General features: G+C 49.7%; 1 long non-coding RNA gene across 1 annotated transcript in view; it reads left to right on the top strand.

Annotated features, from left to right (window-relative positions):
* The window catches only part of LOC143002196 (uncharacterized), a 69,297-nt gene that overhangs the window by 19,173 nt on the left and 24,861 nt on the right, over nt 1-25,263 (top strand). The window contains exon 3 of the long non-coding RNA XR_012963761.1: nt 19,839-19,917. This is a non-coding gene — a long non-coding RNA (uncharacterized LOC143002196). The remainder of the gene's footprint in view (nt 1-19,838; nt 19,918-25,263) is intronic.

The following is a 25,263-nucleotide window of genomic DNA, read 5'->3' on the forward strand; positions in this document are numbered from 1 at the left end:
GTCTTTCACCTCACGCTGAGGACAAAAATCCCAAGCGTCTGCTGGCTGACTAGCTTAATGAGTAACACGTCGCTGTAGATAAGCAGTGCTGTATGTCTTGATTTGATATAAACTAGGTCATTTTATTGCGAATGCCCCGAGGCACGACGTGTAAGAACACGCTGGCTCATACGCTTCTATACTGGGTGTATATGATTATATATCTTTACTCTGTAGGAGGTATTTATATATGTGCATGAAGCCCTGTGTGTGCCTGGGTGTATGTGTGTGTGTGAATATGAGCTGTGGTACACGCTGTTCTTTGGCTGAGTGATAATCTGAATGAAGCGACGGTGGTGCAGAGAGTTGGTGTTAATTTCAAAGCTCTCCTCTGCCCAAGAAAAGGCTCATTGTGGTCTCGGCAGCACTCTAAGACTCGGGGAGAAAAAGGAGCCTTTCTATCTGGAGTCAGCATGTTTATTATGTCCATATTGCAGTAAACACAGTTACAAAGCTCTGGATCCAGTGAACATTACCATAATCAAGACCAGCCCACTGCTGCTCGAGGGCCAGAAGACGAGATGAGAAAAGGCAGAGAGAACAGAAGAGTTGGAGAACAACTGGAGGGGGAAAAGGGCAGAAATGTCCTGAGAATACTGGGCAGCATTAACTAGTTTAGAGAGGGGCATTCCAGCTCCTTTGTTGTCGGCCCACAACTATTCCAGTCTTCCCTGCTCGCTCCTACTCCTTTGCCACACAAATGAGCTGAACTTTGGAGGACTCCCGCTAAAGGTGGTCTTCGTTAATCGGCGGGTCACGGGGAGAAGAGGGGAAGAGCCTCCGAGCGCCCCGAGGTCTGGGACGGAGGCTGGCTCACATCACACAGGGGACACTCGCTGTGACATTCATCGTCTCTGGTTCGAGTTTAGCGGTCGGGCATGCGGAGGGATTCTCTGGAGTCCCGGCGCCTTCGTCAGACACGGGCGCAGGAAAGAACCTAAGTTCACGAAAACCCTCGGCGACGCCTTGAACGCATACACGGGGGCACGTGAGCTCACCTGTGTACAGCACAGCATGCATGCGTTCCCCCGCAGGTGAATGCTTGCACAAACATGCAGCTTTGCAAGACATTCTTACACCTATTCCAACAGGTACAGAGGAGCCAGACAGAGGAATGAACCGGCTTACCTTTTTGGATTTGGACGCCTTCCAGATCAGTGAAGCATGTTCTACACCTTCTCATTAAAGACGAACAATGTGGCGAGATAGCGGCGCTGATTTTAACTCGCCGAGACTGGTCGGGCCGGATAAGTGGGCTTCAATTCATGCCTGGTTTCATTTAGGTCAGCGGTCGTTTGGACCCGGGCTCGTTCTCCATGAGGGAAAAATTAAAAAGGCCGGCTTCCGTCCTGATCAATCTTATTAGTTGGACATAAATCACATTAATCTAAGGCTGATTTAATAACGCAGAGCTCCCGACCAAGCTTTTCCGCAGATTAATGACCCACACACCCACATGGTCTCATTCGCCTAAGGGCAGCGGTGGATCCCAAAACAGCTCTCAAAATACAAATACACAGGCAACGACTGAACCCACTTAGCACCGTGCAGGATCACTTATTGGCTTTGCTGAAGAAGTAGAAGAAGAAGAAGAGAGCACAGCCGTCGTTTGACCATGTCCACATCAAGGGTGGGGGGGGGATCAGCTGGAGTGAAGCCGTTCGCTCACAAACCCTGAGTGGAGGCCGTAGTCCTTGATACTGCAGCCGGGGCGATGCTGTTAGCGGTGTCAGATACTGACGGAAGGCCACTTTAATGTCTCCTATTATCATTTATATTGCTCCCAAATGACTTTGTCTCATTCAAGGTCTCATTCTCTCGTTTCTCTTTTTGTTTTATATCTTTGTGTCACTCTCATTGTCCTTTCTTTTAGTTTTTAGCTCCCTCTCTCTTTCTCTCTTTCTCTCTCTCTCTCCCCGTCTGTCTGTCTTTGCACTCGTGGTTTTTATCTGTTTTTGCTAATTGCCGACGTGCCTTTTGGCAAAGCAACTCCCGCACAGAACCCTGGCCAAGTCTGCCAAGGTTAGCTTCGCTGAAAGGGTGCCAGTGCTTGTGTGACACACCTCCAGCGTGTGTGTTTGTGGGGGTGTGTGTGTGTCTGTCCAAGGACACACGTGTTTATTTGTTGGCAGTTACAAACTTCTGAGTGTTGCAGGTTTGTCTCATAAAGGTCCAAACACTTTGAGTCTGGACTTTTTCAATCTATGTTGCACCGCTGCAATATAATAAACACATTAGAGTGCGTCAGAATACAGATAAAGTCGTGTTTTGATGCAAATCACGTCTCCCAGCATGCACGTGTCCTCAGGAAACCTGCAGCCTCAGCAGCGACTTCTTACCCGTCTGTGCGTGCCGCGTGTTTGCGTTGGTCAGGCTCACTGATGGTGGTCCCCCCCCCCCCCCCCCCCTCTGTTTTCCTTTCTCGCCTTGACATCTACCTGCCATGCGGTCCCCTCTGTAATATTTCACGGCTCGGGTTTCGTTTGGAGAATGTGAGAGAAGAGAAGAGCGTAATGATGTCATCTCCAGACACCAACTGTGATTCAATAGAAACACCTTGAGAGAGATATTAGAATTCGTCTGATCTCTCAAACTATAAATGACTAATTCCGTCTCAGCTGATGTAGTTAAAGTGATCGCCTGATGACATCTGTGTCAACTGTGTTCTTACACATGGACTTTACTGTCTAGCAACACAATGTCGATTCTATTTTAGGGTGGATTTTCACTTTAATGTTGTACAATCACTCGTCTATTTAAGTCCTTGTAAATCTTCTTGTTTACGTGTCCCTACATAACCACATCGCCGTGCGCGTGTCCCCGTTTGTCCATGCGTATCCCTGTCTGCATTTGACCCTATATTTGTGTCCTTGTGTGTTAATGCGTCCTTCTCCGGCTGTCCCTGTGTGTTTATCACGGTCCGAGTATGTCCTTGTCCATGCGTGTGTGACTCATTTGTGTATATGTCTGTGCGCGTTACCCTCAGTGTGTGTGTGTGTGTGTGTGTGTTTGTCCCATCTAGCCTGTGCGTATAGCGGTGGGAGACGACTGCAGAGGCATTCCAGGGGACGTGGCCAGGAGTGAGGCCTGTGTTTTATGGAACATACTGTACTAAGCTGCGGTGCTGCAGTAAAGGTGCTATAAATAGAAGGTGCTGATAAAAAGGAAGAAAAAAAAAAAAAAAAGAAAAGGGGGGCTCAGTGTGAAAGACTCGCCAAGCCGGTTCCTGGATCGCTGCAAGTCCAGGCCGAGCCGCGACCGCTGCCAAGGCACACAAGAGCCGAGGACGACAAAGACCACCGTCCTCTCATTTTCCTTTAAATTAATGTGTTTACATTAAGGGTTAAGGGTGGAGTCGGGCTTTCAGCTCTCTTATGTACTTATGATATGGAAACATTGCATACATCCGTACGCAAATGTACCACACCGCAGAGGCATTGAGCAGTTCAGGTTCGCAGCCCACATCCGGCTCCTTCATGGAGGTCCGTGTCAAGATTTACTGAGAACAAATACGTGACGAATGGGACGAGAAATATGGACACAAATACGTTGGTTATAGTTAAATTCAGTATGAACAGGCTCTTGGTGGGATGAGGTGGATGTCTTTGGCACTCAGGATCAGGAACTTTATGATTTTTACACTCAAGTTTCAGTTCTGGTTCCGGGCGGGATGTGGGACCCCACTCACAGGAAGTGGATTGAACCAGAGGGCGGGGCCGGTATCTGCCACGGTTTAGCCAAAATACGCGACGGTTTTCGAGCTTTGGTTGGAGGGCGAGACTCAGCTGGGGCTCGACGGAATGAGATGGAGCTCATTGGCACTCGCGGCCCGGTCGAGCCTACGTGTCAATATACAGTATGATGTCACCTGAGCAGGACTACAGCTGGTAGGGGTTTCTCCTGAAGTCAGCTGAAACACAAACTGAGTCGGGACGGATCCGGTGCCGGCACTCGTTTGCCCCCATAGGGTCTCGTACTTGTTCCTTCATCTTGTGCCTTGTGCTTTAACCATGAATAATGCATGTAAAGATAAACCGATTCCACTTAAAAATGCTGCAAGAATAATAAGTCATAAAAAAATGTCTTAAACATTTTATTTGTTGACATTTGTTGCCCCTTTCTCTAAAACTAAGATGGTAATCGTAAAGAGAGGAAATCAGGCGTGTGTGTGCGTGTGTGTGTGTGTGTGTTTGCTTTTACTTTGCAGATCCAGATGTGACTGAATATGTGCTGGGGGTCAGGGGTCACATTTATGGAGCAAACAAAAGTAAACACAGTAACAGTCGTAAATGTCTGGATTTACATTGGCAAAAAAAAAAAATCCGGATCATATGCGCTCTCTTAACTCCCCCTGGGGTGTTAAACTGCATCGCTTAGCAACCAGACATGAGAATTAAGGTGGATTATAAACTGCAGAGCGTTTTGCAGTTTACCGCTTATTTTTGTGTCAATTTGCGGGACTCTTGTCTGAAGAGCCGCATCTGTCAGCAGACCCCCCCGGCCCCCCCAACTCTGAATTACCAGACGGATATTCTGGTCAGCGCTCGCCGCCAGAGAAGCTTGTTTACAGTAAAATGCGGCGAACAGTATTTTCCCGTAAAAGTAGGACACAAAATCTGGGTCGAAATCCGTTTTTTAAGTCCTCCTCCCCTCCCCCCACCATGCTGAGACAAATGACGCCAGTATTGGTTAGGGGGAATCGAGGAGCCTTTGAGCAAGGCGTCTTCACCCTGCCTGCCTGTGCAGTGTGCTGCAGCGGCCTAAATCCTCAGCTGACATCCAGCTCTCTGTAGCCCCTTGATGACCTTGTTTTCTTCCCTTTTTTTGCTCTCATCTGTCCTTTCAATCTCTGCTCTGACTTTCACTCTTTGTGTGCGCACGCTTACACACATTACACACAGTTATTTCATTTTCACCACATTCCTCTCTCTCTCTCTCGCTCTCTCTCTCTCTCTCTCTCTTTTAATACCGGAGTGGTGGGCCGGCTCTTTTACGGCCTGCCCTCCCTGCTTACTGTGTTCCTTCAGGAATTTTGGCCAGCGTTCAACAATCCTAAATCAAGTACAGGCCGCTACAGGACGGGGCCCCTTTTCGCTTCGCGTCTGTCACCCCACATGTTGACCCCAGGGAAGTGTGTGTGTGTGTGTGCGTGTGTGTGTGTGTGTGTTGTGTGTGCAGGGGAGCGGACTGATAGTCAGGCCCCCGTCCCGAGCAGGTTCTTTCCCAAACCAGTTTAGCTGTCAGGAGACGTTCCTCCTCCTCTTCCTCCTCCCTCAGGCTTTGCATCTTCTCTGCCCGATAGAAATGTCCAGATAAGATGTTTGGTCCTGCATAAATCTCCATCTCGTCAGCGATTGTAACTCCAGGAGCTCCTCGGTTACAACATCTCTCTTCATCTCTCAGCGTGTCTTCATCCTCGCTGAGTCGGCGAGCGTCTTCTTTTTTTGTCCGTATCCCTCCAGCTCCAGTTTTAGTCTCTTTGAATAACAATGAGGTTTATGGTTCTGTGAAACTGATAAAAAATTTACATTCTGCATCGGAGTGCATGAGCTCTGTCTTTGCAGCGCGTGTGTGTGTGTGTGTGTGTGTGTGTACTGCACATTTGGGAGCTCCTCACTGGTTTTGTCTTTTTCCTCCCCTCCTCCGGCTCCATTTTTCATCTCTCCAAAGCTCACCCTTGCATCCGCGGCTCTGTGATCCATTTTGCGAGAAAGAAAGAAAATCACACACACACAGAAACACACACACACACACACACACAGAAACACACAAATTCGAGTGGAAAGAAATTTGTTCTACAGATGTCAGAGCCCAAAGCTTTCCTTTCTCTTCCTCTCTTCCTCCCATCCCCCTCTCCCCCCCCCCATGAGTTGTCTGCCTTCCGTTTGCCCTCTACCTCTGCCTAACCCCTCTGTCTACCCCCTCTATCTGTCCGTCTGTCCGTCTGCTCGCCTCACCAGCGTGGTTTCGTACCAACATCTGTCGACGCAGTGCTCCCTCTGCCGTGCTTTTATGTGGTTTCATGAACATGAGACTGTGTGTGTGTGTGTGAGAGAGAGTGTGTGTATATGTGTGTGGAGGGTCAAATCTACATAGCATTGTAGTCTATTTGTGCCCGTGTGTGTGTACGTGCGTGTGCGTGCATGCGCATGACGCTCAGATGACAGGCCTGCTGCACATTACCGCCCTGATTTACTGAGTTTGGCTGCGGCGCCAAACATCACCACCCCACCCCCCCCGACTCTCCCCCACTCGTCCCTCTTCTCCCCAGTTCATCCCTCTATAGTAAACGACTCGGCGGGGCCCTTTAGTTGTCCATTGTTTTGGGGTCTGGTGCAGATTCTTTAGTAGGCCGGCGTCCTCCTATACGAGCGAGGGAGACATGTGCGCTCCGGATGTTGACGCTCCGCATCTCGCCCGTTTCGCGTCCCGTCCCGTTCTAAATCAGAGCCTAATTTTTGTCGCTCGCCAAAACACGCAACCCACCTGGCTCTTGTGCGTTATCTCGCTGCCAGTGCACACAACAGCCGTCATCAACAAATACAAATAACAGAAACAGAAAAATGGAGCCAGGTTGGAAAGAAGCAAAAAAAAGCGCCCTCAGCTTCTGGTTTCCCGCTTATTTGCAGTTGGAATGTTTTCAATTGTGGAAATTTGCATGGTATTGAACAAAGGCATCAAGCGAATTTAGGGTAAGAGGGATCGAAAACCCTTTGTGACAGGGAAGGGATGGTTTCTCTTTTTATCTGTCATCCCTTCATCTGCTCTTAGTCTGTTGACAGCGAGTGTTGATTCTGCAGCACAGGGCGGTGTTGACTCAGTCGGACTTGGCAGCGGCGGGCGGCTAAACGGCAGATTAGACTTTGCAAAGGAATCACATTTGCTTCTACCGATCTGCCATTATACGGTCGTTCCTGTCCTCAGTTTGTCCCGTTTTCGCGCGACTATCTGCCACCAGAGGGGACGAAGTGCATGTGATCAATCATCTCACACATACAGTTCAGTTTGATATTCTGACCCCTTTCAAATGAGTTATTTATCTACCTGTGCAGGGCTCTTATCAGATGCCACGCAGCCGTAACACACATGTTCCCTCGTAAACCAACAAAGCAGGGTTCCTGATCCAGAGTTCACACAAAGCGTTTGCCAGTTTATCACCGATTTTTATCACAGGATTACGTATCGGCGCACAAAAGACGGCGAGCTCACACCCAAAGGAGATCGCCCGCCAAATGATTGTAGCCGTTGTCGGGTTGTTATCTGATCCACCCAAAACATAGTAGCTCCTATGTTGGCCTATCAATTATGTACTGGGTCCAAGGCCTTCACAACTGAGTGACCCACCAAAATAAGAGCGCGTCTCCCCCCCCCCGCTCATCCTGAAAGACCGCGCCCATCTCGTCTTGTTAAAATTCTTCCTCACGGTTTATTCCATAGAGTTTTATGTTATTTGATTGTTACTTGACAGTCCCGAATTATCTATTGCACCACTGATTGGTACCTTGTTATTGTTGTAATATCACATTGGGGCATCTCTGGCAATTCCCACCTCAACATTTGACGTGTGAAGATGTTGTAGTTGTCGCTTTCCGTCGCCATCCCTCCCCCTTTTTCACCTCCTGACACGCCGCACGGTATCGGTTCGGCAGCACGGCGTTGCTGCTCCGCGTCTGGACTCTAGAAGCTGCCACAACAGCAGCACATGTACACAATCTAAGAATTTGGCAGAGCGGTGGGAGCGCGAGGCTGCCAATATTGACACTTTTTTTTTTTTTTTTTTTCTTCCTTCCCACCCGTTGCCTGTGGGTTCTCCTGCCAGACCGCTGCTCCACAGTTGTTGTGTTTATCCTGCGAGGAGGAGGAGAAGAAAGGAGCAGATGGAGGTGGGAATTGGCTCGAGCCTGAGAGGACTTTGGTTCGGATCAGCTGGGAGATTTTGGCGGCGGACAACCGGCACGCCGCATTAATGAGCTACAGTTTTTATTTATGACGCCCGGCTTAATGTTTTGTTTCCTCCCATCTCGATTTTTGCGACATACTAAAACGAAATCCGTGTCCCCTTTTTGAAATGAAAGGCGATTAATATGCATGAGCACAGTTTATTTCCTTTTGTCAGCCATCTATGAATCATGTGCTTCTAAAATAGCCCGTTATTTTTTAATAAAAAGCCTCTAACTGGCAGGTAATTTATTTCAAGGCTTCTCCTTGTGTGCACGGAATATTTTTAGCCGTTATAGCAATTCACTGGTCTAATGGCTAAAATTGCAGGTTCGGGTGAATTGTAGCTCTATTAATCATTCTATTAACTGCTGGCAGTTGAGCAGAAAGTGCTAAGTAATCTGGTGGCTTTACGTGAGAGCTGCTACTCCTCTGTAGCTTCAGTGTTGTGAGGCTGAGAGTTTTATTTAAATATAAGTCGGGGTGTAAAAGCTAAGCCGCAGAATCAGGAAGGCTCGGTGTAACCGTGTGTGCGCAGTGATAAAATATATAGATTGATGGCCGAGGGTTTAACATCGTAAACAAGCGGAGTAAAAGTGAGCCAGTTTTGGGTTTGAGCTGAAAGAAGGCTGTTCTGGAGGCAGGTTGAGGCGGTGCTGTATGTATTATGCAGCACGACGTCGCTGCCCTGACCTGAGCCGGGGCGTGCATAAGGAGGTGGTGAAGGACTCGGCTAGAGGTCAGCGGCTACAGGAATAATGTCGCCAGGCAAACTCCAACCATGAATCAGCTCCCGTCCACCCGTCTCCTCTCATAACCGGAGTCATTAGTAGAGAAATGGACTGACCCCGGGGTCGGGCTCGCATAGAGCAGTTTGTCCGTCCGGCGGAACGGTTTATGGATCGGCTATGACCTCACCCCTGGAAGTGAGGCGGGAGGACGGGAGGTCAGCTGGTGCTTGGCGAAGTTTGAAGTTTGCACGTACCTAACCCCTCCTCCCGCCTCCAACCAGCCCGCGTCTGCCCAGCAGGTGAGCACATCACGTTCAGCAATACTGATTGTTGATCGTTCTGGGAGATTCCTCTCTATAAAGAGTTAGGTTGCACACAAACCACTTGCATTTCTCACCCGCCTTGTTGCTACCCCGGGCCAACAAAAATTACAATGTGAGATAGGACTGAGTACTGTCCGCTGTCAGAGGGCCCATTACTGCATTTTAATGTTCACAGTTGGAGCTGACTGCATGGTGAATGGTTTTACGTCCTGCTGTGGTCCTAAAATGCGTAACGCTATGAAAAATAGGTGGCGGGGAGCAATTTGATGGCTGGAAATGACCTCATCCCCTCTTCCTCCCTCCCCTAAAAATGGAATATGCGACTTTTTCAGCCTGAAAGTATAATCTTCACATTATCACGGACGTGACGGCTTTAATGCGTGAGTCGGATCGCTCCAGTGTCTGGTCAGACCGTAAAAACACAGTTGGCAGAACAAAATTGTGCCCTTTCATCTATCTTGCATTCTAGCTAGATACTGTATTCCACCTTTTTCTACTCCGCGGGGAAGCACTGTGTAATCTAAGAGCTATAGGGCTGCAGAAATGACATGGTGCCGCTTAAGTGAAAACCTCCGTGTTGCTCGTACACAATAGCTCCTCTGGTGTGACCTCTGCAGCGATGACAGAGCAGTAAACACACACACAGGCAGGGAGGGAGGGGGGGAGGTGGGGGACCCTCACCGTGTAGAGCCACTTACAGACAGAGTGCACTTTAGCACAAGACAATGTGAAGTACACAGCCAGCATTACATTACTGTACTTGTACCATTGGAACACAGCCCATGGAGTGGTGCGCGCACACACAAACACACACAATAGGTGTACTCATACATGCACACATGCACAGCAGGATAGTATTAAAAGCCGGGGCCAAGACAAATACGGGTGTGTCCGCGCCGAGGCCTTTCTCCTATAGCATTGTTGCAGAATAGTACAGTTATAACATGGCCGCCGCAAAATGAACGCCTCTGTTACACAGCGCTCCATACCTCCCCCTCCTTCTCTCTCTCTCTCTCTCTCTCTCTCTCTCTCTCTCTCGATCTGTTTCTCACTCACTTTCTCCCTTCCTCTCACTTAACTCAAACGTCATGCTCTGGCATCTCCCCCACCCGTTGCCTTTGCCCTCCGACACCCACTTGGCACCCTGTCACCCCCTTCTCTTCTCGCTCTCCCTCTTGCACATCCGTCTTTGTTCAGACGTACCTACAGAGACCGTATGACAAAGCTGGCGGAGGCGAAAACGGTCGATCTCATAGGATTTATGTGCTACAATTGTGTCCTTTCACGCCGAGACGCCGAAAAAAATCCACAGAGGAATGCAGAGGGGAACACGAGCCCAGAGAAACATGCACCAAGATACATAACGTGTGTGTGTGTGTGTGTGTGTGTGTGTGTGTGTGTGTGTGTGTGTGTGTGTGTGTGTGTGTGTGTGTGTGTGTGTGTGTGTGTGTGTGTGTGTGTGTGTGTGTGGTGAGGTTTTATGACATTTCTGAATGGAGCCCATCACCAAACAGTGCAGCAGTGCTCGGGGTGTTAAGAGGATGAAGATGACATCAGGGATGAGTTGCGTAGTCTGGAGACTTTTTTTTGAATGGCAGCTTTTTATAACCTCTGAGTTTTGAGTTTGAACTAAAGGGAGTGATGTGTTATGAATGAAGTATTTCCAGCTATTTCTGGCCGGCGTGAGTGTGTGTTTTGGTCCGCGAGTGCCTGCCAGTGGAAATCAAATGTGTTTGTAAGTATTTAAAAGGGTAACAACCTTGTCTTCACTCATCTGCTCTGTGTGTGTGTGTGTGTGTGTGTGTGTGTGTGTGTGTGTGTGTGTGTTTCGTCTGTTTCCACAACTAAATACAGAGCAGAACAAACCTGCTGTTCCTCTAAATATCCGTTTGTGTATACCTGCTGTTTAGAACTGTAAGCGTTTCAACTCGGTGTGTGTGTGTGTATCAGTGTTACCAATGTGGCCGTACAAATATAACTACTATCCCAAATATAGTAAATGAATACTCTGTTTGACTGATTCCTCCATTGTATTCCCCTTTAATCGCAAGATGAATCACAGATGAGTGTAGTGCTGCTGTTCGTGTTTGGAAGTAATCATAGTTCTATTTCATCCTGACTTATTATTGTCGGTGTGTGTGTGTGTGTGTGTTTGTTCGTCGCCGCTCTGTGAACCCAGGTGAAGACGCCCTGAGATGGCTGCTCTCTTCTGCTCTAATGAGAAGTGTTACAGTCCCATACTGGCAATTCCTTAGGGAGTGCAAAAACAAATACAGTGTGTGTGCTTGTCCGTGTGTGTGTGTGTGTGTCTGTTTGCGCTGAAGGGAAGAAGAGGAAGAAGATGGGTTGGAAAATGGTGGCGCCTGTGTAAGAGAATGATTCAGGCTTCAGATAATGGACAGTGTGTGTAGACGTTGCTTATTGCGTCACGTGACATCATCCTATCATCATTATCACGTGATCGCTGTCATGATATTGCATTTTTCATCTGGCGTAATTTGCATCCGTTTAGTTTGTCGCAGTGTTTGAAAGACTAATTGTCTCATGGCGCAATCCTCAGCATCAGGGCCCCTCTGTGTGTCTCCCGGCTTTCATCCCGCGCGTTCTGACGGCACCCGCCTAAGCGCCCCCCCCCCCCCCCCCCCCCCCCCCTGCGGGTTATGTTAACGACATGGCCACACAAAGGAGCTGTCCGCTTTAATCGCGGGAGAACGTGGGGACTGGCGGCGTCCTCTCCCCGCGTTCCCTTTCTTTGATATTCCTTCCTCTCATTCCACCCAGTTCCTTCCTTTTTCCCCAACGCTCCCCTTAATATCGGAGCCTTTGATTGTGTTTCCCCCCCCCCACCCTCCAACGCGCTGAGGAGAGGTCGACTAATCCCCTGAATCGAACGTGTCACCTACTCTTAAGCGGCAATGAATAGGCCTTCGATGGCCGCTGGGCTCTAATCGCATTTAGCCGCCACGATGGAGGCTCCTGTGCAGGGTCGAGCCCCGGATCCCATTCAGTGCGTGTGTGGAAGTTTGTCGGGGCTTGTTGACACACACCTGTTGAGCCTTAGTCATCCTCACAGAGAGATGTTTGCTTTTTTTTGCAACGACAGGCAGGAATTCAAGTGATGTTTTGTTTGGAACGCGATGTTTCAGACGCCTCAACTTCTATTATCTGCCCAAAATCCACCTACGGAGCTCCAGGCCAGACTGTTGAGCGTCCAACAACCCCCACCGCCAATAACCCTAGACTCCCGCTTAAGGAGCTGGAATCTAATAATGTTCTGTCTCTTAGATGTGAAGCAAACCAATGAAGTGCCGCTAACATTTATCTCCTGCTGAAACGGGCAATTAAAATCACTCGACGCGGAAGAAACGGCTCCAGAAACAGAAGTTTGGTCGGTTCATTGACTACAGACCTCATCGTGAATTATCTCCATCAGCTACTCCATGAATTACCCGGAGGAGCTGACTCTCATCAGAGGATCGCCGTTTTTATCCGTCTCCTTCTGAGGAGAGGTTTAGTAGAGATTTCTGGGAGGGGGAGGGGCGGGGGGGATTGTAGGCCCCCGTGTCATCTGGTCACCCCGTCTCAAAAGCAGGTTACATGTCGGGGCGGGTAGCCGGACTAATTGCATCCTGTGCCCGTCTCACCGGGTACGACCCTGATTAACCTCCGGCGGCGGCGGCAGAGGGAAAGCAAAAAGGTGACCCTGTGCGTCTCAAGTCGCCAAACGAGTCGATTTATGAACTCCTTCGTTCCGGTTTCGGGAACGAGGGGCGAAAGGAGAAAGTGCTCGGGTCTGTGAAAGGAAATTACGGCGACCCGTTCCTCTCAGTTCCATCTAATTACCTCTGCCGTAATTAAATATAAGTCATGTTTACAACTTCTGAACTCTCATCTCGGCGTCGGAGAAGGAACACTTACAGGCGCCGTTATTTCACCTCATCATTACCCAGATTTCTTTGCGACGAGCCCATTACGCCGCCGCATAGTAATGGGTTTAATGAATAGTGTAATTAGGTCTGCGGGGTTTGGGACACGGTTTGCGATACATCCTGAGGTTTTATCAATACCGCCTTTAATCATGCGGCACGTGTTTCCTACTATTTTCCAACAATCCCAGCAGAGTGTACATGTCTGCGTATCGGACCTTGGTGAAGTCTCTTGTATAAACAGTAAAAACAATACCCGAATTTGACCTGTGACCTCTTCATTTCACACTAAGGGGCACTAGATGAAGCCTGATATAGGAATGTAGGAAGGAAGGAAATGCTTCCCTCTTGCTCGGTTCAGCATGTGGCAAACATTTATGCCTCTCCCGTAACGGAACCGATGAAACTGGTCAGCGCTACACCAAACAGAGCGTCCGTCTCTGTCTCGTGCGGCTACAGACCGTCCTCGCCGCTCCCCTCGCTGTCTTTCCGCACACGTTTACTCTATGCAAATGCGGCAGCGAGGGCGGCGGGCCAAAGTGCTATTTGCAGCTTGGACCAACCAACGGTACATTTAAATTCACCAACCCCCCCTTCGCATTGTCCTGGCCCTGGCTCTCTCCCTTCTCTCCTTCAACCACCCAGCTGTGCGGGCCCCCTCGTCAACGCGGCTTTGTCCCCCTCTCTCCCTCTCTCTCTCTCTCTCGTGCCCGCTCTTCCTCGTTTCCTCCTTATTGCGCGTCCGTCCTCCTCCCGAGTGCTGTGCATTTTACGACCGCCCGTAGACTGAATCTGGCCTTTCATCGGGACAAAACGGCCGCCCTTGGAGTGACACCGCGAACATGCGGCCACCCACCGAACCCCCCCCGCCCCGTCCCTGCGTAGACTGACACCCAGATGGCCTGAAGGACATTTACTGTAGTTTGTGTGTTTGTGTGTCAGGCCTGTGGGTGTTTTTGCATGCATATCCATGTGTGTGCAGAATAAACGGTTTCTAACCCACACTGGGCTACATTCTCTGCACATGGTTTGACATTTGAATCCTCCCTCAGAGTTTTTGGTGCTGGCTGCAGTGAAAGAATGCATTAAAACCCATTTGTTTTGAACTTCATGAAACATCTAAACTAGCATGAAGGAAACAATTTAAATCCCCAAAAGTTGCAGTACATCAATGCCAGATGCGCAGTGCTGGATTCCACAATGTGTACTGTGTTGTGCCCCATACTGTCACGCAGTACCCACCATGATGTGGGTACCAATGGCAGCATTGTACCACAGGCGTACAGAACGCTCAGGGTCTTACCGCGGGGGGCAGGAGCCACCGTTCATTCCGGAGGGGTCACGCCTAAGCCCCCCCCCCCCGCTCGGGTTAACTGCAAACCCGGGATCCCCTCACTCTCTTGATTAAGGTTGTTACCCCCTGAGGGGCTCGTGTACAAATCCTCAGGTGGCTTTGAAAGTTGGGTCTAATTTGTTGCTTTTTATGAGTGAGTGAATGGGGTCAAGGCTCAGCCCCCGGGGAGGAGGGGAGAGTGTGAAGGTAGTGATAATTGGCATTAGGGAGTCGGGTAAAGTAAATGCCACTAAGGAGGAGTTGTGTTTTCACAGCCGCTCTCACAAAGCTGTAGGCAGGGGAATCTTGACTTGCCAAGCCAGCGCACATTGTGTTTCTTTTTGCCCGTACGATGATGTAATCTGCTCCCACCACCATCTGAGTTTTATGTCAGAAAACAAGCAGAGGGGCGGAATCTTGGCTCGACATAAAGTACAGCTTAGATAACCAGTTTGATCAAAACCATTACGCTGGGCCCCGTCTTCTGTAAGCCCCGCTGCTGTGACTCCTCAAGACAAACGCTTTCATATCTCCAGTTATTAAGAGAGGAAAAAGGAATTGTCAAGAAGGCACCAAAGAGGATTTCTTGAGGTGTTTGACGCATCTTCAATTGCTCGCCTGTCTCACGTCCAATTATGATGTATTTTGCTGGAATCACAGGTGTAATTGCGGCCTATGTGTGTGTCAAGAATACCCCCCCCCCACCCCCCCTCCCCTCAAGAGTGAGTGATCTTCATGACTCGCCTTGTTTTGCCGGCCGCTTCGTCTGTAGCGCCAGAAGATCCCGTCCCCCCAGTCCCCCCCAGAGGCGAAACAGCCGAGGCAGGATCTGATCTTCTCCATCCACCATCAGTCACAGACATGACAGGCGGCGGGTGAATCCCCCCCCCCCCCTTTACCCCTCCCGCCCCTCTTCCCAGGACTTCAAAGCTTTACATTTGCCACCAGAGAGCAGTTGTGGAAGGGGAAGGAGGGTGGGGGAGAGGGAGCGAGGACAGGATGGTGGTGAACTTGGGGGCCCACTGACAGAAGTTACCCTCAAGATGTTTTCAGTTGGAACATCCTCTGAAGCGGGTGTACTTTACTGCTTCTGTTTCAGGCTTTCAGAGTCCACAGTGAGCGCTTTCGCATGGAGAGATCACGCTGCGGCGCTTTTCACCACGACGGATTTCAGTCTCTTAATGGACAAAGCAGAGGAAGCAGCCTGTATCAAAGACGCCGCTTTGTAAATAGTAAAAGTGCCATTTTAGTCTCAGCGTGAGTCAGAATCGTACAGAGGCAGCGCCACCGCCGCTCTCTCCGGCAAGCGGTCCAGCCTCTTAAAAGCTCCGGGAATGTGTGTTTACGGGGGATTTCTCATGCGGTGACGCTGTGTGTAGAGGGGCACGCAACCCGCTCCTCCTTGTGTCTGGTTGGGAACGCTTTCCCGGCTGAAGCGCGGGGCGGGAAAATTGAGGGATGAACCCAAAAAAAGACTTGAATAAGATAGAAACCACCAAGACCAATCACCCCCTCCCCCCTCCGGACTCCGATCACAACCGCATCTGTTCCTGATGGACGTCGGGGATGAGAGCCGTCGCTCCGAGCTTCGTGTGATTGTGTGTTAACTGCCGTTTCCAACAACTGTGAACAAGCACATCATAGTAACTCAGATTGCTATATTCCCTTGAAAGGTTTGGCATTTGATGGGTGATGACCAAAGCCACACACACACACATACAGTACACACACACGATTTATGACTTTCATGCCTCAATATTGCTGGAATTTGTTTTATACCTGCTTTACTCGACATTACACATAGTGGCTTTTAAAGTTCAACTATGCGCTTTATTGACTCAGTATTTTGTTTTTAGTATTTTTATTTTTATTTTTGAGTGTTTATTTCTAGTTATAAAGTTTTGAAAGGACTTGGAATAGTAAAACAAGCTCATGCTGCGTAGCTGTTTATGGTCTTGATGTTTTTTGCTTTATGGACTTCTCGTACACGAAATCAGCAGCTATTTTGTGCTTCGTCTCCTTTTCCTCTTCGCTTTCTATTACTGGGAACATATTCTGAACACCCCGGGGCTACGGCGTGACCTTGTTTACTGAAGACTACGCGAAAAAGTCCCTTTTCATAGCAGGAAACAACAACTTTAGGGTGGAAATAGGTTTAGAATAAGCTGCCCCCTTTAAGAAAAAGTCCCAAATTGTGACTGATTTTGAGCTTTCATATGCATCACCTCACTGTTTTGTTTTCTGACCTCACTTCTGCGCACAGTGACAGGAAGTAGGAGGTTGTTGTGTCGGCTTTACAACCCACTTTGCCCCGACCTACTTCGTGCGACAGTGTATCCACACACCAAAGCCACTTCGAGTGTAGAAGTTCTCGTGCGGGTGCGTTCAGCCGCCGTCGCTGTGCGGTGGCGTGCAGGTAGCTCCGCACTTCACTGGCCTGGAGGAGGGGTGGCGTGTGAGCCTTATTAGGGTCTGCAAGAGGCTCATCCTATGCTAAGCCTTATATGTGGACAGTATGTAGGCCCTGTATATGACATTATCTGACATTGAAGCTGAATCTGCTTAGATACACCAGATAAGATAACCAGCCGGTACAAATATAGAAACACCCATGTGATCACCTGCCGCGATCAATCCAGTGAAATTCAACCTGACACAGGGAAACAACTATCAGCGCTTGTATCGTGCCAGCAAATTTTCCGACGTATGGAACATGCATTTATGGCAGGACGGTCACCGGTAGGAGTGTAAACAATCGTAGGAGAAACTTAAATGAATCCCTAGCTTCTCCTGCTCCAAACGTTTCCACAATTACCCATTTCAAATGTTCTTCCAGTGTTTTCAGGCGGATGTGCTGTAGTTGGAAGTGTCTTAACAGCGTCGGAGCCGTTAACCGTGTCTCGGCACTCTATTTATTTCCTCACACTTATATCCGAGGTGCAGGTTTGTTACATTCCATTCGCGGCCTAATTGAAAATGAAGCCCTGGCAGTAGATTGGAATGAAAAGTCGAAATGAATTCCCGCACCTGCTTTTAATACGGCGCTAATGAACATACATTAGGTAATTATCCAATCTGCCGCTGCCGATGGGTAGAATAATTAGTGTTTGAGCGAGACTGTCGCACCGCAACAAGGCAATACAAACACCAACGCAAGGATTCATATCGGTGTTTGACAACTCATTGCTGCATTGCTGGCTAGCTGCCTGTCAGATGCCTGCCTGGGAAAACACCCTCTCTCTCTCTCTCTCTCTCTCTCTGTCTCACACACACTCCCGCGTGCACACACTTTTGTCCCCCCCCCCCCCCCCCCCTCCTCTTTTCAAGGTGCTCAAGTGATATGATTAGTTGACTTTGGCTCAGGCAGGAGGGCATCATATGACTGCTTTCCTGTTCAGCTTGCTTATTGTTTGCCTTCAGTTCCCTTCGCAGCAGTCGGCTACCTTTCCCTTTCTTTCCCTTGTCTTTTTCTTCTTCTTTTTTTTTTTTGCCCACACAAGCCTGCCGGGGAAGAGCCCTCCAGCTAATTAGAGACTTGCCAGTGGAATTTCACTGTGACAAAAGGAGCCATTCATGTCGGCGGGCCGGCGAACGGGCCAAGTTGGCAGCGGGCGCAGTATTGCTCGGAGGAGTTAGCAAAACGAAGAGACTTCACTTTTGAAACTTGTCTCCTTGAAAAGCTCAATGTCCGTCTCCCCCCCACCCCCTTTCCTCCTCCTCTGTTTTTTTTCCGTCGATCATCTGGTAGCGTGGGAGTGTGGATCCGAGCAGGCCCCCTGTCGCAAACTGTCAGCGCACCGGCTAAACCCCCATCTGAGCTGGCTGTCATCTGTAAAGCTGCTCCGGTGTCCCTGTGGCATGTCGCTCCTTGACTCCTGTGACACACTCTTCGTCTCGCACCTTAGTCGGCACAGACGGTCCCACAACGCCACCTTCCCTCCTAATCCAACATCCCACCGACCACCATGTCCCTCTTTCCCTCCTTCACCGATCAGCCCGACTATAAATCCGACCTCTCTTTCCCTTCTCGACGGAAAATGCATTCTTTATGTTCAGACTGAGGGGAATTCCCCCTGTGCGCACACACACACACACACACACACACACACACACACACACACACACAGGCAACATGCAACACCATCTTTAGTAACCCATCATCCACTCACCCAAAGCCACGCAAGTTCTTTTCCCTCACATTGCCACACATATCATCAGTGGGCACACACACATAATTAAACATAATAAACAAAAAACATCAACCCGTATGACATCACACACGCAAACCAACACACACTTCACAACACCTACAGACGGCGCACTCAGATTTCACTCTTTTCTCTCTCTCTCTCCCCATATGGTCCTGTCGCCATGTCTGATGGCCCCGCCCTCTCGCCACAGGCTCACACCAGTAGTGCCATTGTCTTTGTGTGTGTCGCCATGTCCCGGCAGCAAATGTCCCCTCGGGCTGGCATGCCTGCTGACGCTCGTGGGCACGGGCCCGTCCACTGTGGAATGTTCCGGCGAACACAAGCCGACTGTTTGTAGCATGGAACCGTCCGTAAATGCGTAGAAGGCGGCGTTACATGCGATATACGTGCAATAATCATGATTGTGATGTTCTGACACTGCGCCCATTCTGCTTAAAATTAGAAATGTGTGGGTCAGACTGGCATGCCACCCCTCCTTGATTGCTCGCAGTACACGGAATTTAATTTTGGCGTCCATTGTCTCATAAAACATCCCTATTGTCCCGGTTGGTGCACGCATAGCTTTGGTTTTGGTAGTTTTGTAACGCCCGCGCAACACTGCAGTACTGTGGTCACCATTTGTTTTGTTACATTCTTCTTCTCACCAGCTTCAGTGCTTTTTATTCTCCTTCCTGCTGGCGTTTCAAAATAAAAGCTGACTATTTAGTGAAGCGGCGGATGTCTTACGATGATGATATTTTGCAATTGGCAGCTGAGATAGCCTGAGCTGACAGGAAGTACACGTCCGCACGCACGTCGTCATGTTGCTCTGTAGGTGCTCTGGTTTCCATGCCGACATTAAAGCCAGCGATGCTGTCAGGAGGATGTTTCTGCTCCCGTTATGGCTTTTGACGCAGGCACTCGGTTTAATGTTTGGCTTTCATGTCTGCCTGTGAAGTAAACAGGCCGTGGCTCCCGAGGCCAGAGATGCGCTTTCACACACAGACGGGGAGTGGGGAGTGGGGAGAGGGGAGAGAGGGGGAGGGAAGAGAGGGATGGAGAGGAAGAAGGATGAAAAAATAAGGAGAGGGAGTGCAACGGGGCGACAGATGGAAGGAAAGCAAGGAAGGTCAACAGGAGAGGATGAGAGAAGACACGGGGAGAGAGAGAGAGAAAGAGAGAAAGACTGTGAGGGATGGAGGGAGAGGGGATCTCAGGGGGAGGAGGGGCTACGTGTCCTTGTTGGCCTTTGTACTGTATGGCCTTGTTTGTTTTCTTTATGCTATATCTCCCCCCCCCCCCTCTCCCCTGCCACTCGCTCGCCCAACCTAACAATTCTCTCTTTTTATTTTCTCCAGGGTGGAGACGAGGCCGACCACACAACGCAGGAGGCCCGGGGAAATCATTAACCGCACGCAAACACACGCGAGACGACTGGTAGGTTATTTTCAGTCCGTCTCCCAGCCTGTGTGTGTGTGTGTGTGTATGTGTGTGTGTGTGTGTGTGTCTGTCTGTGTCTGTGTGTGTGAGCACGCACACACACACACACAACAACCGACTCAGCATTTTCGGGGTTTAGAGTCCTACGACGACTCATTTGCTCTAATGCAGTTATAATCTTATCATGCGCACACACGCCTCCTTCACACAACCCCTTCACACACACCCTGTCCCCCTCGTGAACACACAATTTTGTAACTTAAATCTGCGCTTCCACTAAGCTGCAGCGGCTCCTGCTGATTGGCTGCCAGCCATTCCCAAATAGGGTCTCGCTTTTCCCCTCGACATGCCGCACAGAAATACTCTGATTATATGCATATTTCTGTCTTTGCCCTCCTCCTTTTTTCTCATATTTTCTGTCTTCAATACGGGATTGTTGGAGAAACAATGGAGGCGTGGGGGGGGGGGCTAGGGGGGGCTTGCACTGGCGCATAATTGCAGTGTAATCCTGCTCTAAGTCCCTGCAGCATTAGGAAAGCAGCGGAGGCATATAATGCGTAACAGGCGACGCAGAGTTAGATGGAATAGCCCCGCAGTTGCCGGGCCAGATGTTTGGCGCGAAGGGCTTTAATGGTCGAGAGCTGACCAACTGGCGAGCGGTGATGTCATTCCGGGCGAGATGGCCCCGTACCAATTGGGAAAAAGGAGCCACAATCGGTTCCCATTCATTCGGTGTCATCCAGTAACGCGAGAGCCCTTTGCCGTCTGCGCGGCATGTGAATTCTCCGTGACGAGCTTCCGCAGCCGCCAGCTCCGAGTGTCGCGACCTCTCCAGCCGGGGCCGGAGTGTCCGAGCGGCTCCCAAGAGGAAGGCCACGAGTGTGATTTCTTTTTTTTTTTCCACCGAAGGAGGAGGCGAGCTTTCGTCACCGGGGGGAAGAAAACCGTCGGAGGGAGCGGAATGAGGGAAGGGGGGATATTTTAGAAGGTGTTTTTTGCCGCAGGAAGTGCGTCTTTTAGGCGGGGGTGGGGGTGTTATAGACATTAGGCTTACACCTTAAGGTTCAGGGGTGCGTTCATATGAGTGCATGTCTGCTTGTGTGCGTGTGTGTGTGTGTGTGTATCTGTGCAGTATGAGTAGCTGGGGTGTTAGGAGGTGGGATCGGTCTCCCATCACTGGGCTACAGGCAAGCATTCTTAACACCTCATAAATCTCACCTGGTGCTACACGATTGCTGCTGACATGGCTGCTGCAGTACACACACACACGCACACTGACACGCACGCACCCGTCTACAGAATGTACAGCACACACACACACACACACACACACACACACACATCTCTGTTTTGGATGCATACTTGTGTAGTACACGCCTGGTATGAGTACACACGCCAAAGCAGCGATCTGAGGGTCGGGTCTTGTCAGTGGCGGCGGGATCGGAAAAATACGGCGATGTAGAATCTGAGCCGCGTCGGTTGGAACACAGCGGCTCTTGTCGAAAATGTGTTTTTGAGCGGCAATATTAAGTAAATAAATTCATAAATAAATTACATAAGTAGAGGATGAAGCAGACAGTTTCTTCTTTGGTTGCGTCGCGGTGAGTAAGAAGAACATGATGTGCAGGAGCGGAATGCCTTTAAATCGTTCCAGTTTAAGCGACGCACCGATGCTGATCGTGGTTCGGTTCCAAAAAGAAAAGGGAAAAGCGCAATAATATTATCTTTCCCATAATCCCAAACTGGCCACAGCGGGCCAGAAAACACACCAGGTTAGCGGCTGACACAGGTCGACACTCAGAGTTATGACCTCCACCTGTTTTCCAGACATCACAGGTGATTCATGTGTCCCTTTGACCTACGCTGGGACAGACGTCTTAGTGTTACAGTTGCCAGAACTCCTGACGGTCCGCGCAGCGCCGTCACGGTTACCTTGCGGGCGGAAGGAGAGGGATATCAGCGAGTCGGGTCCTGTAGCTTTAACTCAGGGACTGCGTTGCAACGCTCGATGCCCTCAGCCATCAGATGAAGTCATACAGGAATTCCTCGTCACAGCTGTTTGGCTGAGTCACTCAGACGACAACGTGTTGGTTTCGTGTATTATTCTTATCAGGTGATGTGATTTTATTGCTTATATTAGCGAGCGCTGGCACCGCATCAAAAAAAGAAAGCGCCCGGCCGTGTGGGATGATTTACGCTCCTCGCTCATTCCTCCTGAGAGCAGATGGCACCATGTCAACAGACAAATCCGCAACAAGGGACTGGCTACACGTGTGTGTCTGCCTTGTGTGCCTGGGTATGTTTGTGTACACCTTGAACAGACCTGTGGATCTATATATACGGTGCATAGCAACAGGTTTGAGGTCAGCCGCAGCCACCTACACACTAACCGGGCTCCCGTCTCTCTCTCCCTTTGGACACCAGGACCTACGGGACCCAGCAGCCATAACTGTGATCTAATCCTAACCCGTCTAACTTGATAGTAAAAATCGCTCCAAGTGATATTCAACCGCACAACATTATTTAATCCATTATTTGCAAAGACCTTGGGGAAATCATTTTGTTCAAATTTGGCTTTGATATTCAACATGCAGTAATCAGCATATTCACTCAGTCCTGATAAGTTTGATTGACTTTAAAGTGGCGCTCTGATAGGATTCATTTATTTTGACTTAATGTGTTTATGTTCCAACTCTGATTCCAACATGTCAGCCTTTCAGCACATTTTCCCAGACTTGTTCTCGATTTGGAAATGACTATAATCACTCCGCCGCTTTTCTGTTGTTCCTTTTCTATTTTAACGCCTGCGGCAAAGTAGCAAATTAAAGAAATAACCCCTCGCACGTCGAGCAGGATCAGTGCGGGAACAGTTACCGCCACAGGCAGCCGCTGTGCTTACGCGCCGCCGCTGTTGGAGCGCCACTCTCTGATCTGACAGAGCAGCCAGAGGGGTTTGTATAGATAGATAGATTCCCCCAACCTGTTTACCCTCTCATGTCCTGGAGGTGGCTCCACAGGTTTGGCATGTTTACCGTTGGGTCACAGGGTTTAGCGCTGAGTATAGGCGTCGCACACGCCCTCCGATCCATGTGTGTGTATGCGTCACGATAGCTATGTGTGCATATAATACTAACCGTGTAAAGAATACGGGTAAGTTGGAGTTGAGTCTGCGAGAGATAAGATTGCAATCTTTGGTACTGCCGGCGCTAAGACACACACACACGACAACCATACGCAATTAAACACACGCGCGGGGTGAATGTGGCGTATATCTGATAGCCAGTGACTTCCTTTATCTGCTGCTGCCGTGGCCCAAGACTGGCACCTTCATGTGCACACTGATAAACTCTCCACCCACTCAGGCCCATAGAGACAGACACACACAGATACAGAGGAGTTGTTCAGTACAGTACAGTATGTACCCACAGATGTCTCACACACACACAAACACACACACACACCGGCACATTTGTTTACGTCATTTGCATGGGCAGCGGCCGATGGATTGTTTTCTCAAGCGGTGTTTCGTCAGCTCGGAGATGTCAACACCTCTTAGTCCTCGGTGCGTTTGGTTTGGTTACGCAGCCTGCAAGATGCGACGCATAACGCGTATTTGCGGCGAAACGGCGCGCATGTGTAACTGCCGTTGGTTTGGCTGGTTCCCTGTGTGTCCTCGTGCGTTTTCCACACATGCAAACGACGCTTCTTCCCTGCCCCGGAGCCAAATTGATATAATTAAAGGCTACGTGCTGCCTCTCCCTCCTCTCTCATATCATATCACAGAGGCGTTGAGAGGACGGCACACACTGCCACACCCATCGCTATCCTCTTCTCACATGCCCACGCAGAACACACACATGCCTGTGAAGGCTTGCATTGTAACGGCAGGCCAAAGCCACCAAATCACACACTCCCACAGATATACACAGAATTGTACACATTCCACACACTCGTACGCCATCGCACAAATGCACTAGCATATGAGCACAGAGCCTGACATATTTAGGTTGTTTTTTCTTTAGAGTAAATTTATGCACAGATTCATGCTGCCCTCACACTCTGTGATGGACACACACACACACACACACACACACACACACACACGACTGGAAATACAGGCAGGCAAGGAGGAATATTGCCAGTGGCAGCAGCACAGTATGTACTGTAGTGCGTTTGAAGTGCTGCACCTCTGGCCACTGACAACCAGACACACACATGCACACACACACTTTCGCAGAGGATCATGGTTTCATTAGCCTCTAAGTGTGTTTGCTTGTCTGTCAAAGCATTATCAGTTGTACCAGCTAGCTGTCCCCTGCCACCCTATCCACAGTTCATTGATTATGGGCACTCTCTCTCTTTCTCTCTCTCCCTCTCTCTCTCATTGTAACCCCCCCCCCCCATTGCTTGGGAGCTATTTGCTAGTAGGCCACAGGGAATGGTTTCCTGGCAAACAGAGTGGTTCAGGGGAGGGATAGAGTGTGCACTGTTTGGCCGGCCTGCACGCTCAGGGTGAATGAAGTGAACACTTTTCTCTCTCTCTCTCACTCTCACTCTCTCTGCCTCTCCCTCTCCCTGACAGGAGTGATCTTAATGAGAGATTGAATACATTAGCGCAAGGACGCACACAGACGGCCGACCCCTCAGCTGACCGCCGCACTTCGCTGCTGCTGCTGCTGTTTGCGAGTGCGTGTGGTTATTTGCACACACAAGTGAGGCCCTATTTTGTGGTGGTAGGAGACCAGACTCATTCATTTCCTTGTGGCATTTTGATCCTTATTTGTGGATGTCAAACCCCCTGCCGCCCCCGCGCACCCTCCCCTACTTTCAGATGCTTATTTTGGGCGTATTTACCTTCTATTCCCAGACTTGGTTAGCAGTAATAAGCTGTTACGTTAGCCACTCGCAGTGGCATCTCGGCCACGGCATCGCCTCGCTCGCTTTGTGTCGGTACAAACTGTACTGTACATAAAGTAGCCGGGCTGGTGCGTTGTGTTTTCTGTGCGCTTGCTGCAAGGCTGCCCCCACTTGAAATGGCCTCAGAGTGGACAGATGCAGCACAGGGGAAGAAGACCTTCCACTAAAAGCCAGAACAGACAACACTCTCATTCAGCAGCACCTTCATATCCAGTTTCACTGCACTTTGCTGCTGGGCGCCTCGGCCTGAAGAGGCAACACGCCAATACGTGCTGCTAATTGTCCAAAAATCCGTCTACAGCCCTTCTACACAGGTGGCGGTGTGTTGTGTGTTTTTTCCCCTGACGCAATTTCATGCAAGGCGCGCTGCAGAGAAGGCGTGCACAGTGAGCGTAAGTGCGCGGACACGTTCACACGCCTGCATCT

This window comes from Genypterus blacodes, unplaced genomic scaffold, assembly GCF_046128005.1.
Source record: "Genypterus blacodes isolate CSIRO-AG114 ecotype Tasmania unplaced genomic scaffold, CSIRO-AGI_Gbla_v1 ptg000055l_1, whole genome shotgun sequence".
Classification (NCBI taxonomy): domain Eukaryota; kingdom Metazoa; phylum Chordata; class Actinopteri; order Ophidiiformes; family Ophidiidae; genus Genypterus; species Genypterus blacodes.